The sequence below is a fragment of the Oncorhynchus tshawytscha genome, linkage group LG08 (genome assembly GCF_018296145.1).
Source record: "Oncorhynchus tshawytscha isolate Ot180627B linkage group LG08, Otsh_v2.0, whole genome shotgun sequence".
Taxonomy (NCBI): domain Eukaryota; kingdom Metazoa; phylum Chordata; class Actinopteri; order Salmoniformes; family Salmonidae; genus Oncorhynchus; species Oncorhynchus tshawytscha.
In genome coordinates, this window is record NC_056436.1 from 41589106 (window position 1) to 41605826 (window position 16721).

The 16721-nt window shown below is 42.6% G+C and overlaps 1 protein-coding gene across 2 annotated transcripts in view; it reads right to left on the reverse strand.

Annotated features, from left to right (window-relative positions):
- The window catches only part of LOC112256466 (leucine zipper protein 1), an 84996-nt gene extending 68704 nt beyond the window's left edge, over positions 1-16292 (reverse strand). For both annotated transcript variants that reach the window (XM_024429740.2, XM_024429741.2), the window contains exon 1: positions 16015-16292. The gene's annotated coding sequence lies outside the window, so the exon portion shown is untranslated. The remainder of the gene's footprint in view (positions 1-16014) is intronic.
- Between the last annotated feature and the right edge of the window lie 429 nt (positions 16293-16721).

A 16721-nucleotide genomic window follows, 5' to 3' on the forward strand; every position in this document is an offset into this window, starting at 1 on the left:
CTTGTCACAAGAGTAAGAAAGAGCCACATGTATACTAAGGTTGGGAATTGCTAGGGACCTCACAATACAATATCACTATACTTTAGGTGCTGATATGATATACATTGTGATTCTCACGATTCTATATGTATTGTGATTTGATACTGTGATTTTATTACGATCCAATGTTCCAAATGTATTGCTCACAGTAGGACAAGAGAGCCATGAGAAAACGAGTTTTGATCAGTCATGGAAATAAAAGAGCAGAAAACAAATCATCTCCCTATTTAAAAAAGGAGAAGCAGCTATGAACAGAACAGAGTTTTGGTGCAGGTACAGCTAATTAGCTCAAAAACAATTTTGTGATAGTAAAAACAATGATATATAGTTAAAAAATAATATCCAGAAATGTAACTATCGACCCCCCCATCATCACTAATGTGTACGAGGAACTTGACATGTAGTAGTTCTGATCCAGTTGAATTCCAGGAACAGGCACTTTAAAAAAATATATATATATTTTTTAATTAAACCTTAATTTAACTATGCAAGTCAGTTAAGAACAAATTCTTATTTACAATGATGGCCTAGGAACAGTGGGTTAGCTGCCCTGTTCAGGGGCAGAACAACATATTTGTACCTTGACAGCTCTGGGATTCAATCTAGCAACCTTTCGGTTACTGGCCCAACGCTCTAACTACCAGGCTACCTGCCGCCCCACTTACATTGAGAAAAGAGTTCATTGATCAACTGGTCAGATCAACTTGTTGATTCATCATGATCCTTGTGGTCCCAGTGCTCTGACTATATTGACAGTAACTGAGAAAACGCTGCTCGTCGCTCCTCAAAGAGTCCTTTCCCTCCCTACCCACAATCACCTGCTGCTTGGGTGAGCATCAATCCCCCATCAGTGGGTTGAATGAGATTTGCCAGATCCAATCGGAACGTCCAATAATGAGCAGCCCATGCATGCTTTAACACCAACGAGGCCAAAGTCACCGCAAAAAGGACATGCCAACACAAAGCCACTCACGACTCAATCACGTTGGCCCCTTAGCCGTATTGTACCTTTTATCTTGCCACACACACACCTAGCCGCTTGTGGCATACTCAAACCAAAATGTTTCAGTTCCAAAGGGTTGGATGGTTAAATTAACTTACACCAAATGAAACTCAAGTCCCCACTGGGCCTTACGTCACAGCCCTGTTAAACTTTAAACATGCTACAGCATGACAACAGTGACAGGCGACCTAGATTAAGCCACAACGCAAAGCTACACCACGAGAGGCAATCTATTGTGTCCCTCACAGGAATATTGGGTCGCTCCATTTGATTTCAATGACTTTTTGACCGCAACCGTTTTGATTTGAACAACAAAAAACATTCTATACATATTTGTCCATGGTAGAAGTGGTCAGAAAGTAACTTTTTCTGAATGCCAAAATATTTAGGAGATAGAAGTGCTCAAAGTTGACCCATTTTCATACCCCACCCTACCATGAGGCATCCATGTCTTCATCACTGGAAAAGATACACTTGAGTTTGATGTCATTTAAAAGCTTACAAACAGGGTTGTCAACCTATTTTAATGAAAAAAAAAATGTTTTTAAGCTTTATGAAATAGTCATTTTTAAACATTAAATGTCAATTATCCCCGCATATGTTGTAGCTTAGATCCTATATTAAATCATGAGGTGTGTGTTGTACCCGCCACCAGTTGAGACACAGCATGCTCTTAAATACAGGGTGGGTGTCATGTTTTGGCTGATAAATGTACTAAAATGGGAATACAATTTAAAATGTCAACTTTCAAAAAGGTAGCACAAAGAAGGTTGGAGATCCACACATCAGAGAATGTTGACTTGGATGGGAAGATCAGATCTATACTGTCAACCTTCCATAGGAAACCTACTGAAATATAGAAAATAGAAATTCCCCTTTTAAGTTGACATTTGACAGTGGGTGGACCGGCGGCCATCATTGTGGTAGTAATTAGAAGTAAACATTACTATTCAATTTCCATGTACCAGTTATGTACCAGTAAAATTGCTGTGGTTCTAAGGGATATGTCCATTCTATCAATTATACACTATACAGTTGAAGTCGGAAGTTTTACATACACCTTAGCCAAATATATTTAAACTCAGTTTTTCACAATTTCTGACATTTAATCCTAATAAAGATTCCCTGTTTTAGGTCAGTTAGGATCACCACTTTATTTTAAGAATGTGAAATGTCAGAATAATAGTAGAGAGAATTATTTATTCCAGCTTTTATTTCTTTCATCACATTCTCAGTGGGTCAGAAGTTTGCATACACTCAATTAGTATTTGGTAGCATCAAACGTTTCGGGTAGCCTTCCACAAGCTTCCCACAATAATTTGGGTGAATTTTGTCCCATTCCTCCTGACAGAGCTGGTGTAACTGAGTCAGGTTTGTAGGCCTCCTTGCTCACACACACTTTTTCAGTTCAGCCCACAAATGTTCTATAGGATTGAGGTCAGGGTTTGTGATGGCCACTCCAATACCTTGACTTTGTTGTCCTTAAGCCATTTTGCCACAACTTTGGAAGTATGCTTGGGGTCATTGTCCATTTGGAAGACCCATTTGCGACCAAGCTTTAACTTCCTTACTGATGTCTTGAGATGTTGCTTCAATATATATTGTTCTGGGATTGATTTGCACTTTTCGCACCAAAGTACGTTCATCTCTAGGAGACAGAATGTGTCTCCTTCCTGAGCGGTATGACGGCTGCGTGGTCCCATGGTGTTTATACTTGCATACTATTGTTTGTATAGATGAAAGTCCTACCTTCAGGCGTTTGGAAACTGCTCCCAAGGATGAACCAGACTTGTGGAGGTCTAAAATGTTTTTCCTTGGTCTTGGCTGATTTCTTTTGATTTTCCCATGATGCCAAGCAAAGAGGCACTGAGTTTGAAGGTAGGCATTGAAATACAGCCACATCTCCAGTAGACTCAAATGATGTCAATTAGCCTATCAGAAGCTTCTAGAACCATCATTTTCGGGAATTTCCAAACTGTTTAAAGGCACAGTCAACTTAGTCAATGTGAACTTCTGACCCACTGGATTTGTGATACTGTGAATTATAAGTGAAATAATCTGTCTGGAAACAATTGTTGGAAAAATGATTTAGGACATCTACTTTGTGCATGACACAACAAACTTGCCAAAACTATAGTTTGTTCACAAGAAATTTGTGGAGTGGTTGAAAAACAAGTTAATGACTACAACCTAAGTGTATGTAAACTTTTGACTTCAACTGTATATACAAAAGTATGTGGACACCCCTTCAAATGAGTGGATTCAGTTATTTCAGCCACACCTGTTGCTGACAGGTGTATAACATCGAGCACAGAGCCATGCAATCTCCAAAGAAAAACAATATGATGATTTTCATCAAACATCACAACAACATTTTCAGTCACATCCTTGTATGAAGGACAAGTCGATTGACAGGTAAATGTCAAGCCCTGCATGTTTTTGTTCGAAAGTCTCAAAGAACGTTACCTGCCCCGATACATAGTGCCAACTGTAAAGTTTCAACTATGACAGACAAAATGAGAGGAAAAAAATCACATTGTAGGAGCTTTAATGAATTTATTTGCAAATTATGGTGGAAAATAAGTATTTGGTCACCTAGAAACAAGCAAGATTTCTGGCTCTCACGGACCTGTAACTTATTCTTTAAGAGGCTCCTCTGTCCTCCACTCGTTACCTGTATTAATAGCACCTGTTTGAACTTGTTATCAGTATAAAAGACACCTGTCCACAACCTCAAACAGTCACACTCCAAACTCCACTATGGCCAAGACCAAATAGCTGTCAAAGGACACCAGAAACAAAATTGTAGACCTGCACCAGGCTGGGAAGACTGAATCTGCAATAGGTAAGCAGCTTGATTTGAAGAAATCGACTGTGGGAGCAATTATTAGGAAATGGAAAACATACAAGACCACTGATAATCTCCCTCGATCTGGGGCTCCACGCAAGATCTCACCACGTGGGGTCAAAATGATCACAAGAACGGTGAGCAAAAATCCCAGAACCACACGGGGGGACCTAGTGAATGACCTGCAGAGAGCAGGGACAAAATTAACAAAGCCTACCATCAGTAACACACTACGTGTCCCCCTGCTTAAGCCAGTACATGTCCAGGCCTGTCTGAAGTTTGGTAGAGAGCATTTGGATGATCCAGATGAAGATTGTGAGAATGCCATATGGTCAGATGAAACCAAAATATAACTTTTTGGTAAAAACTCAACTCGTCTTGTTTGGAGGACAAAGAATGCTAAGTTGCATCCAAAGAACACCATACCTACTGTGAAGCATGGGGGTGGAAACATCATGCTTTGGGGCTGTTTTCCTGCAAATGGACCAGGACGACTGATCCGTGTAAAGGAAAGAATGAATGGGGCCATGTATCGTGAGATTTTGAATGAAAACCTCCTTCCATCAGCAAGGGCATTGAAGATGAAACGTGGCTGGGTCTTTCAGCATGACAATGACACACTGCCCGGGCAACGAAGGAGTGGCTTCGTAAGAAGCATTTCAAGGTCCTGGAGTGGCCTAGCCAGTCTCCAGATCTCAACCCCATAGAAAATCTTTGGAGGGAGTTGAAAGTCCGTGTTGCCCAGCAACAGCCCCAAAACATCACTGCTCTAGAGGAGATCTGCATGGAGGAATGGGCCAAAATACCAGCAACAGTGTGTGAAAACCTTGTGAAGACTTACAGAAAACGTTTGACCTCTGTCATTGCCAACAAAGGGTATATAACAAAGTATTGAGATAAACTTTTGTTATTGACCAAATACTTATTTTCCACCATAATTTGCAAATAGATTCATTAAAAATCATACAATGTGATTTTTCTGGAATAGTTTTTCTCATTTTGTCTGTCATAGTTGAAGTGTACCTATGATGAACATTACAGGCCTCTCTCATCTTTTTAAGTGGGAGAACTTGCACAATTGACTAAATACTTTTTTGCCCCACTGTATGTGCTTCCAACTTTCTGGCAACAGTTTGGGGAAGGTCCTTTCCTGTTTCAGCATGACAATGCCCCCACAAAGAGTGGTCTATACCGAAATGGTGTCATGATCATTGTGGAAGAACTTGACTGCCCTGCACAGAACACTGACCTCAACCCCATTGAACACCTTTGGGATGAATTGGAACGCTGACTGCGAGCTAAACCTAATCGCCCAACATCACTGCCCGATCCAACATCTAGTGGATACCCTTCACAGAAGAGTGGGGGCTATTATAGTAGCAAAGGGGGGACCAACTCCATATTAATGCCCATGGTTTTGGAATAAGATGATCGACGAGCAGGTGTCCACATACTTTAGGTAATGTATTGTATTTCTATGACTCCTGTTTGTAAGCTTTTAAATTATATCAAACTCAACCGTTTATAATTTCCAGCGATTAAGACATGGATGTCTGATGATTGGGTGGGGAATGCAAATTGGGACAACTTTGAGCACCTCTATCTCTTAAATGGTTTTGCATTCAAGTCCACAAAGTTACTTTTTGACCAATTCTACCATGGGCAAATATGTATGGTTACGTTTTGTTGAAATCTAAAGGGGTTCGATCCAAAAGTGATTGAAATTAAACGTAACGGCCCTATTCTCATATCATCATGAATAAAGGGGTCTGGGAGGAAAGGAGATAAATACCTGATTAGTCTTTTGCATGACTCTATGGACACAGGCTTGGGTTTCAGTGTCCAGAGGCTAGTTCACTGTGTTGTAGTGGAAATGGAAAGTAACATTAAAATGATATCTGGTTTGTTTGGTAACAACGACGTATAGCAACTTTTAAAAAACTATTCTGAATAAGTCTTGCCAGTGCCAAAGTCACCCTGGCCTATACAGGAATATACTGTAGATTAGTACAGGGTAAATATAACGTAGTTCTGCCCGGGGTGACATCTTTGGAGTGACAACGGATCTGCCCCAGTAGGTCAAAGGGCGTTCTTTAATGAGTGAGTGAACAGCGGTGTGAACTGGGAATGCTTTACTGACACTCTCAATCTCTAGGATCTGAAGACCGATCAGCGGCGCTGCAAGAAAGTACAGACAAGTGGTTTGAACTCCAGCTGAAATCACAGAGACAAGCCCTGTCACCCACCCGCCACTGATAAAAGTGCGGCTGGCAGGAAAAGGGTTAAGGGCCACTAACACTTCCCAGGGTCCTGAACATAGAGGCACCATTGGGGGAAAAACACCAATAAACAGACCCAAAAGGCAAAGCCCAACAGGCGAAGCCAGTGTTAGCAGACTCCATAGAGGCATTTATAACCCTGCTTAACACACACACACACACACACACACGGAATGTCAAAAGCATAAATCCATTCCCCTTGCAGGCGCTAAGTCAGCAGTGTCCAGCTGGCCTGTGTAGCGTCAACACGAGCCCGTCCCGGATACTCAGGCCTTTATTACATTATCACAATACATGTGGGCTGTGTGCTTCATTAAACTCAATATGACTAATCTGTGCTATTTCAGGGAGAACCATAAAAAAAAACATCCTCTGTATCGTTGACTATGCCGTCCCAGGGAGGGGTAGCATTCTAGGAGTGAAAGCACTTCACTAAAATACAATTTTAGACTTATACAATTAAGGGCAGTTCAATAATACCCCAACTCCAGAGCACTTTCTCCTTAATGTGCCAAGTGGTCTGAAAAGCCCAAAAGGCAGAAAACCACCATTTTCAATTTAATCCCCACACTAGTCATTGAGCCACTCCGTAATCCTCAGGCCCGCCTAGTAAGTCTGATAATTACACTTATTGGACACCCATAATGATTAGCCTTTGGTTTCAGTCAAAGGCAGCAGATGCCATTTCATTGCATGCTTCCCTCAAGTGGAAAACGAATCATGTGTAAGCCCAGCTCGTAAAAAGAGAGGGAAATTATTACTTTGCATGGGCGACACACTTGGCCACTGAACAAACTCTGCCCCGTCGCTTGCTTTCACTCCATAGCATAAAAAGTCAATTTTACATAGTAAACTCTAAGGATTCAAATTCTCAGCAATAGTCTTTACACTACGTTATGTACACTAAGGAAAAGTCAACTGAAAGAGTGACAACGCCAAAGGAAAAACACCAGAGACCAAGTGACCAGTCAAAAGGTGAAAGTAAAGTTTGCTAGAGTAGACTGGCACAAAGAGTCCAAATGGGAGGTGGAACAGGACAACACTAGTTTTAGTACTCTACTTGGCCAACATGTTCACTTGGCCAATGTTCACACAGGCAGGATATGAAGGGATTGCAATTCAAGTGTAGAGGTTGCTTTGTTTTGGCATTGTAACCTCAATGGTTTAGCATGAAGACACAAAATGTCCTTTTCCTTGGCTGTAAGGTCTACCAGGTAGGAAGTGGTTTGTATCTACAACATTAATGCCTGTGTACTTCTGAATTCATACTTACGCCAAAAGGGATAGGTCATTGCCCCATATGCACATACAGGGAACCTCCAATGCATGCAGCTGTGCCTATCTCCCAGTCCAAGTTGATTGTACTTGTGTTCCCAACATCAGAAGGGGTGAAAGCAGTAGCAGAGTTGGTAACTGGTTCTGGGACTTACTGGAAAGCGATCAGTGAATTGCCTTCATGTCTGAAACAGGTCAAGGCAGGTCCCCTCTATTTTTCTCCCTCGCTCTCTTTTTACAGGCCCCACCTTCCAGATTACCATTCCACTGCTGCTACTTGTACTGCAGCTGGGGGAGCATTGCTGTTCAGACTCAGCGTTGCACCTCATTCCTTTGACACTCATTATATGTAGCCTACAGTGCATTCGGAAAGTATTCAGACCCCTTACCTTTTCCCACATTTTGTAACGTCACAGCCCTATTCTAAAATTAATTAAATATTTAGTATTTTCCTCAATCTACACACTATGCCCCATTGTGACAAAACGAAAAACAGGTTGACATTTTTGCAAATGTATAAAAAAAATAAAACAAAAGGGAAAACGAGGGAAAGATGAACGGAGCAAAGTATAGAGATCCTTGATAAAAACCTGCTCCAGAGCCCTCAGGACCTCAGATTGGGGAAAGGTGCACCTTCCAATACGACAACAACCCTAAGCACACAGCAAAGACAACGCTGGAGTGGCTTTGGGACAAGTCTCTGAATGTCCTTGAGTGTCCCAGCCAGAGCCAGACTTGAACCCGATCGAACATCTCTGGAGAGACCTGAAAATAGCTGTGAAGCAACACTCCCCATCCAACCTGACAGAGCTTGAGAGGATCTGCAGATAAGAATGGTAGAAACACATATACAGGTGTGACAAGCTTGTAGCATCATACCAAAGAAGACTCGAAGCTGTAATTCCTGCTAAAATGTGCTTCAAAGTACAAAAATGTCAGTATTTCGGGTTGTTGTTGTTAACATTTCTAAAAACCTGTTTTTGCTTTGTTATTATGGGGTATTGAGTGTAGATTGATGAGGGGAAATAACCATTTTAAATACATTTTTGAACAAGGCTGAAACTTAAAATGTGGAAAAAATAAAGGGGTCTGAATACTTTTAACCATCTCTGCAGCATGATTGGTGGAGTGCTGTAGAGATGGTTGTCCTTTTGGAAGGTTCTCCCATCTCCACAGAGGAACTCTGGAGCTGATTCAGAGCGACCACTGGGTTCTTGGTTACCTCCCTGAACAATGCCCTTCTCCCCAGATTGCTTGGTTTGGCCAGGCAGCCAGCTCTTGGAAGAGTCTTGGTGGTTTCAAACTTCTTCCATTTAAAAATGATGGAGGCCACTGTGTTCTAGGGAACCGTTAATGCTACAGATTATTTTGGTGGACTCCAATCCAGTTGTAGAAACATCAAGGATGATCAATGGAAACAGGATGCGCCCGAGCTCAATTACGAGTCTCATTGCAAAGGGTCTGAACACTTAGGTAAATAAGGGATCTGTTTAATACATTTGCAAGATTTTTTAAAACCGGTTTTTGCTTTGTCATTATGGGGTAGTGTGTGTAGATTGAGGAAAAAATGTATTTAATTAATTGTATAATAAGGCTTTAACATAACAAAAATGTGGAAAAAGTCAAGGGGTCTGAATACTTTCCAATTGCACTGTATATACAGTTGAAGTCAGACGTTTACATACACCTTAGCCAAATACATTTAAACTCAGTTTTTCACAATTCCTGACATCAAAGTAAAAATTCCCCATCAGGTCAGTTAGGATCACCACTTTATTTTAAGAATGTGAAATGTCAGAAAAATAGTAGAGAGAATTGTTTCTTTCAGCTTTTATTTCTTTCATCACATTTCCAGTGGGTCAGAAGTTTACATACTCTCAATAAGTATTTGGTAGCATTGCCTTTAAATTGTTTAACTTGGGTCAAACATTTCGGGTAGCCTTCCACAAGCTTCCCACAATAAGTTGGGTGAATTTTGTCCCATTCCTCCTGACAGAGCTGGTGTAACTGAGTCAGGTTTGTAGGCCTCCTTGCTCGCACAGGCTTTTTCAGTTCAGCCCACAAATGTTCTATAGGATTGAGGTCATCACTTTGTGATGGCCACTCCAATACCTTGACTTTGTTGTCCTTAAGCCATTTTGCCACAACTTTGGAAGTATGCTTGGGGTCATTGTCCATTTGGAAGACCCATTTGCGACCAAGCTTTAGCTTCTTGAGATGTTGCTTCAATATAGCCACAATTTTCCTGCCTCATGATGCCATCTATTTTGTGAAGTGCACCAGTCCTTCCTGCAGCAAAGCACCCCCACAACATGATGCTGCCACCCCCATGCTTCATGATTGGGATCGTGTTCTTCGGCTTACAAGCCTCCCCCTTTTTCCTCCAAACATAACGATGATAATTATGGCCAAACAGTTATATTTTTGTTTCATCAGACCAGAGGACATTTCTCCAAAAAGTATCATCTTTGTCCTAATGCGCAGTTGCAAACCATAGTCTGGCCTTTCAGGTTATGTTGATATAGGACTTGTTTTACTGTGGATATATATACTTTTGTACCGGTTTCCTCCAGCATCTTCACAAGGTCCTTTGCTGTTGTTTTGGGATTGATTTACACTTTTCGCACCAAAGTACATTCATCTCTAGGAGACAGAACGCATCTCCTTCCTGAGTGGTATGCCAGCTGTGTGGTCCCATGGTGTTTATACTTGCATACTATTGTTTGTACAGATGAACGTGGTACCTTCAGAAGCGTTTGGAAATTGCTCCCAAGGATGAACCAGACTTGTGGAGGTCTACAATTTTCTTCTGAGGTCTTAGCTGATTTCTTTTGATTTTCCCATGATGTCAAGCAAAGAGGCACTGAGTTTGAAGGTAGGCCTTGAAATACAACCCCAGGTACACCTCCAATTGACTGAAATGATGTCAATTAGCATTTCAGAAGATTCTAAAGCCATCATTTTCTGGAATTTTCCAAGCTGTTTAAAGGCACAGTCAACTCAGTGTATGTAAACTTCTGACCCACTGGATTGTGATACAGTGAATTAAGTGAAATGATCTGTCTGTAAACAATTGTTCGAAAAATGACTTGTGTCATGCACAAAGTATATGTCCTAAACGACTTGCCAAAACTATAGTGTGAACAAGAAATTTAAGTTGAGTTGTGGAGTTGTGGAAAAACAAGTTTTAATGACCCTAAGTATGTAAACTTCCGACTTCAACTGTATGAGTAAAGTAGTATGTAAACATTAATAAAGTGGCCAGTGACTCCATGTCTATGTATATAGGACAGCAGCCTCTAAGGTGCAGGGCTGAGTAACCGGGTGGTAGCCGGTTAGTGATGGCTATTTAACAGTCTAATGGCCTTGAGATAGAAGCTCTTTTTCAGTCTCTCGGTCCCAGCTTTGATTGCCCTGTACTGACCTCGCCTTCTGGATGATAGCGAGGTGAACAGGCCGTGGCTCGGGTGGTTGATGTCCTTAATGATCTTTTTGGCCTTGTGGGTGGACCATTTCAGATTGTCAGTAATGAGTATGCAGAGGAATTGGAAGCTTTCCACATTCTCCACAACAGTCCCGTCGATGTGGATAGGGGCGTGCTCCCTCTGCTGTTTCCTGAAGTCCATGATCAGCGCCTTCATTTTGTTGATGTTCAGGGAGAGGTTATTTCCCTGGCACCACTCTGATAGCCTACAGGGAGGAGGTGAGGGCCCTGTCTTGTCATTGTTGGTAATCAGACTACTGTTGTGTAGTCTGCAAACTTGATGATTGAGTTGAAGGTGTGCGTGGCCACAGAGTCATGGGTGAACAGGGCGTACAGGAGGAGGCTGAGCACGCACTCGTGGGACCACTGTGTTGAGGATCAGCGTAATTGAGGTGTTGTTTCCCTCCTTCCCCACCTGGGGGAGGCCAGTCAGGAAGTCCAGGACCCAGTTGCACAGGGTGGGGTTCAGACCCAGGGCCCCGAGCTTCATGATGAGTTTGGAGGGTTGGGGTTAAGCAAATTGCAGTGGGTCTAGGGTGTCAGGTAAGGTAGAGGTGATATGATCCTTAACTAGCCTCTCAAAGCACTTCATGATGACAGAAGTGCTACGTAGCGATAGTGATTTAGTTCAGTTACCTTTGCTTTCTTGGGTACAGGAACCATTGGGGAGATATCGAAGCAAGTGGGGACAGCAGACTGGGAAAGGGAAAGATTACAGACATTCAAACACTCCAGCCAACTGGTATGCGCATGCTTTGAGACCGTGGCTAGGGATGCCGTCTGGGCCAGTAGCCTTGTGAGGGTTAACACAATTAAATGTCTTACTCATGTCAGCCACAGAGAACGATGGCCCACAGACCTTGGGAGTGGGCCGCGTCAGTGGCACTGTGTTATCATCAAAGCGGGCAAAGGTGTTTAGGTTGTCCTGGAGCAAGAAGTCAGTGTCCGCGACGTGTCTGGTTTTCCCTTTGTAATCCCTGATTGTCTGTAGACCCTGCCACACAACATCCCCTATACACTTCCTGATGAACTCAGTCACCGTGTCCATGTACACGTCAATGTTATTCTCAGAGGCTACACGGAACATATCCCAGTGCGCATAATCAAAACAATCTTGAAGCATAGATTCCAAATTGGTCAGACCAGCGTTGAATAGACCTTAGCACATGTACTTTCCTGTTCTGCCTATTGGAAGGGTGGAGCAAAATGGAGTCGTGATCTGATTTGCTGAAGGGCAGGCGGGGGAGGGCCTTGTAGGCATTTCGAAAGGGGGAGTATCAGTGATCTAGTACTTTACCAGCACGAGTACTACAGTCAATGTGTTGATAGAACTTCGGTAGCGTTTCACTCAACTTTGCTTTGCTTAAATCCTCAGTTACAATAAATGTTGTATCAGGATATGTGGTTTCCAGTTCGCATAAAGTCCAGTGTAGTTCCTTGAGTGCCGTCGTGGTATCGGCTTGAAGGGGAATATACACGGCTGTGACTATAACCAAAGATAATTATCTTGGGAGGTAATATGGTCAGCATTTGATTGGGAGGTACTCTAAACTCAGCACAAAAAGAAACTTCCCTTTTTCAGGACCCTATCTTTCAAAGATAATTCGTAAAAAATCCAAGTAACTTCCCAGATCTTCATTGTAAAGGGTTTAAACACTGTTTCCCACGCTTGTTTAATGAACCATAAACAATAAACGAACATGCACCTGTGGAACGGTCCTTAAAACACTAACAGCTTACAGATGGTAGGCTTTTAAGGTCACAGTTATGAAAACTTAGGACACTAAAGAGGCCTTTCTACTGACTGAAAAACACCAAAAGAAAGATGCCCAGGGTCCCTGTTCATCTGTGTGAACGTGCCTTAGCCATGCTGAAAGGAGGCATGAGGACTGCAGCTGTGGCCAGGGCAATAAATTGCAATGTCCATACTGTGAGAGAGCGCTACAGGGAGACAGGACGGACAGCTGATCGTTCTCGCAGTGGCAGATCACGTGTAAAAACACCTGCACAGGATCGGTACATCACACCTGCGGGACAGGTACAGGATGGCAACAACAACTGCCCAAGTTACATCAGGAACGCACAATCCCTCCATCAGTGCTCAGACTGTCTGCAATAGGCTGGACTGAGGGCTTGTAGGCCTGTTGTAAGGTAGGTCCTCACCAGACATCACCGGCAAACAACGTTGCCTATGGGCACAAACCCACCGTCGCTGGACCAGACAGGACTGGCAAAAAGTGCTCTTCACTGACGAGTCGTGGCTTTGTCTCACCAGGTGTGATGGTCGGATTCGCATTTATCGTCGAAGGAATGAGCGTTACACCGAGGCATGTACTCTGGAGTTGGATCGATTTTGAGGTGGAGGGTCCATCATGGTCTGGGGCGGTGTGTCACAGCATCATCGGACTGAGCTTGGTGTCATTGCATGCAATCTCAACTCTGTGCATTACAGGGAAGACATCCTCCTCCCTCATGTGGTACCCTTCCTGCAGGCTCATCCTGGCATGACCCTCCAGCATGACAATGCCACCAGCCATACTGCTCATTCTGTGCGTGATTTCCTGCAAGACAGGAATGTCAGTATTCTGTCATGGCCAGCGAAGAGCCCGGATCTCATTCCTATTGAGCACGTCTGGGACCTGTTGGATCGGAGGGTGAGTGCTAGGGCCATTCCCCCGCAGAAATGTCCTGGGACTTGCAGGTGCCTTTGTGGAAGAGTGGGGTAACATCTCACAGCAAAAACTGGCAAATCGGGTGCAGTCCATGAGGAGGAGATGCACTGCAGTACTTAATGCAGCTGTGGGCCACACCAGATACTGACTGTTACTTTTGTTTTTGACCCCCCCTTTGTTCAGGGACAATTTTCTATTTCTGTTAGGCACATGTCTGTGGAACTTGTTCAGTTTGTCGAATCTCATGTTCATACAAATATTTACAAATGTTTAAGTTTGTTGAAAATAAACACAGTTGACAGTGAAAGGACATTTCTTTTTTTTGCCGAGTTTAGGTCGGTGAACAAAAGGACTTGAGTTTCTGTATGTTATCACAATCACACCATGAGTAGTTAATCCTGAAACATACACCACCACCCTTCTACTTCCCGGAGAGTTGTTTATTCCTGTCTGCGCGATGTATTGACAGGGACAGTAAATCCCGAGAGAGCCATGATTCCATGAAACAGAGTATGTGACAGTTCCTGAAGTCTCTCGAAGGAGATCCTCGCCCTGAGCTTGGCTACTTTATTGTCTAGAGACTGAACATTAGTGAGTAATATACTCTGAAGTAGTGGATGGTGTGCATGCCTCCTGATTCGGACAAGAAGTTCAATCCGAATACCTCTTCTCCGCCGGTGGCGTCTTGGAGCAGTCTCTGGGATAAGTTCATTTGCCTTGGGGGTACGAACAAAGGATCCAATTTGGGAAAGTCGTAATCCTGGTCATAATGCTGGTGAGTTACTACCGCTCTAATATCCAAAAGTTCTTCCCGGCTGTATGTAATAACACAAAAAAACATTCTGGGCTAATAATGTAAGAAATAACACCCCAAAAAAATACTGCAAAGTTGCTTACGAGCTAGAAGCAGAGCTGCTATGTCTGTCGGCGCCACCTTACTCTCTTAGTGCATCTTACTCTATTGGTAAAGTTAAATCGTAACTGTAGCCAGTTTGTGGAATCTTTGGAACGCTCCCTTTCCATGTGAAGTAGATCTATACAAATAATAATGGACAACGCCTGCCATCAATCAAGGCAATTCGAAGTTGTCTATCATGTTTCAGGCTGATCATTCCCTGCTGTATTCACAATTTGAGCAATGACCTAAATACACTTGATGATTTATCCATAGAGGTCAGGTTTTGAAGATCATTCCAATTATGGCTGTCAACATAGTCTACTTGGGAACTAGCCCTTGATCATGACTCAGTTCCATTACATTACACATAAGTCAATGGACAAAGGCTCTTCTGTAGGGGGGTGACAAGACGCCACAAAAGTGTTTTCACTGAAAAATACTGTTGGCTGCGGTGTGAAAACAGTTTACAGTAAGTGTGTATTTTGCGTTTGTGAAATTTTGATGTGATATGAAAGTAGAGGGATTTCTGTTTCTAGAACCATGCCGCAATTGAGAATTGATTCACGTTTAGATGGAGTATTTCGCTGTTATGGCTTCCAGAGCCAATTCACCCCTTATAAGAGAACATGTAAGGTCCTTGGACTGAGAAGTAATGTTAGGCTCCTTTAGTCCAATACTGGGCTACTTGGGAACCAGCTAAAATATTATCAGTCAAGTGTCAATATAGATAATGGGCTTTTACTGCCATCTTGTTCAGACCAGTTGACCTATAATTTTTTTATTTTACTGTCTACTTTAGGCTATACTGGGAACTAAATCTTCAAAGTGACAGTGGACTGTAGCTGCCTTAAGTGGACTGTTGGATTTTTTGAATTGTGGAAAGGTGACTGGCTACTAGTGTTGCAAATTAATTTCAAGAAATCGCCTGAGCCGGATGATACATTGTTCCGAGGAAAATATTTATGTTCCTGTTCAGAAACCCCAACATTCCACACAGAGAGTGGCACATCCCCACTGAACGTAAGTGTGCTAGCCACTCGTAACAACAATGATAAAAGGCTACATTTAGTTAAGTGATCTACAAACGCTTAAAACGAGAACTTCAAACTCCTACACATTTTTAACCAGCTTGGCTGCTCAGCAGGGCACAACGTTGTAGAAAGTTCAGATAGAAATATTGAAATACATGGATCTGTAAATATGTAACACTGTATAAACATGTTCTCGGACTTGAATAATATGGAATCACATCACTTCTATTCGTGACATTTCATTCTGCAACATTCCACACGTTTGACTACTGAACGTGGCCCACGTTTTTAGCTGCAGTCCGGTGTTTCATGGAGGCTTCGTTTTAGCTGCGGCAGAAGATCAGGGGGAGGAGGGGTAAAAACTTGCCGCAGTTCGGAGTATGCCTGCCCATGTCGAACTCAGGAAGTTGGAGTGCCATCGTTACATTTGTTCATTGATTTAGTAATACAAGTAGTTTTATTTATCAAAACACTAGTTCACCTACCTTGCCATGAAAAAAAAAATCTGCGATAGTCCCCAAATTGATTCGCTTTGTGTCGAAGAGTTCCGACAAGAAGAGTGTAGGTTTGAACCAGACTGAACACAAGTTCTTTCACAGATTTTACTGGTACACCAGCGGGAGAGGGTTTGTTTTCCTCCTTAACTGCCTTCGTTGTTTCTTCCCTCCACTCCCTGCGCTGTAGGATCAAACCATCACATTCCACCGTGTCCCTAACAATGAAAAATGTGGGTTTTCCTTTGCGCCGGTGGACCCACACCCCCTGCATGACTAGTAGGGTCTGACGGTGACAAGAACGCCCTTCCCTGCTGTAGAGTCCCGCCTCTCCTCAAGTCTAACTGAATAAAGCGAAACATGCCGAATTCAAAGGGAAAAGAACATGAGACAGGAGACTCTTTGAATATTAGTGCATAGGTTTCAACACATTGCGTTGCTTTCAAAATGATGACAGAGCAACAGACCTAAGTGGAAGGAATGTAAGGAAGGCATCAGTTTCAGAGAACTTTGCAGAAAAAACGTGTGTATGAATTTGGTCTGTCAATGAACAATATGGGATATCATATCATTTACAAATGAATGAGTCACCTTTCATGAAAGACTCATACATTTCATGCTTTTGGGAATAGGAATAGCCTTTTTTCCATGGGTCTTGCAACTTTTTTTAGCAACCACCTACCTGGTAATTTGGGGGA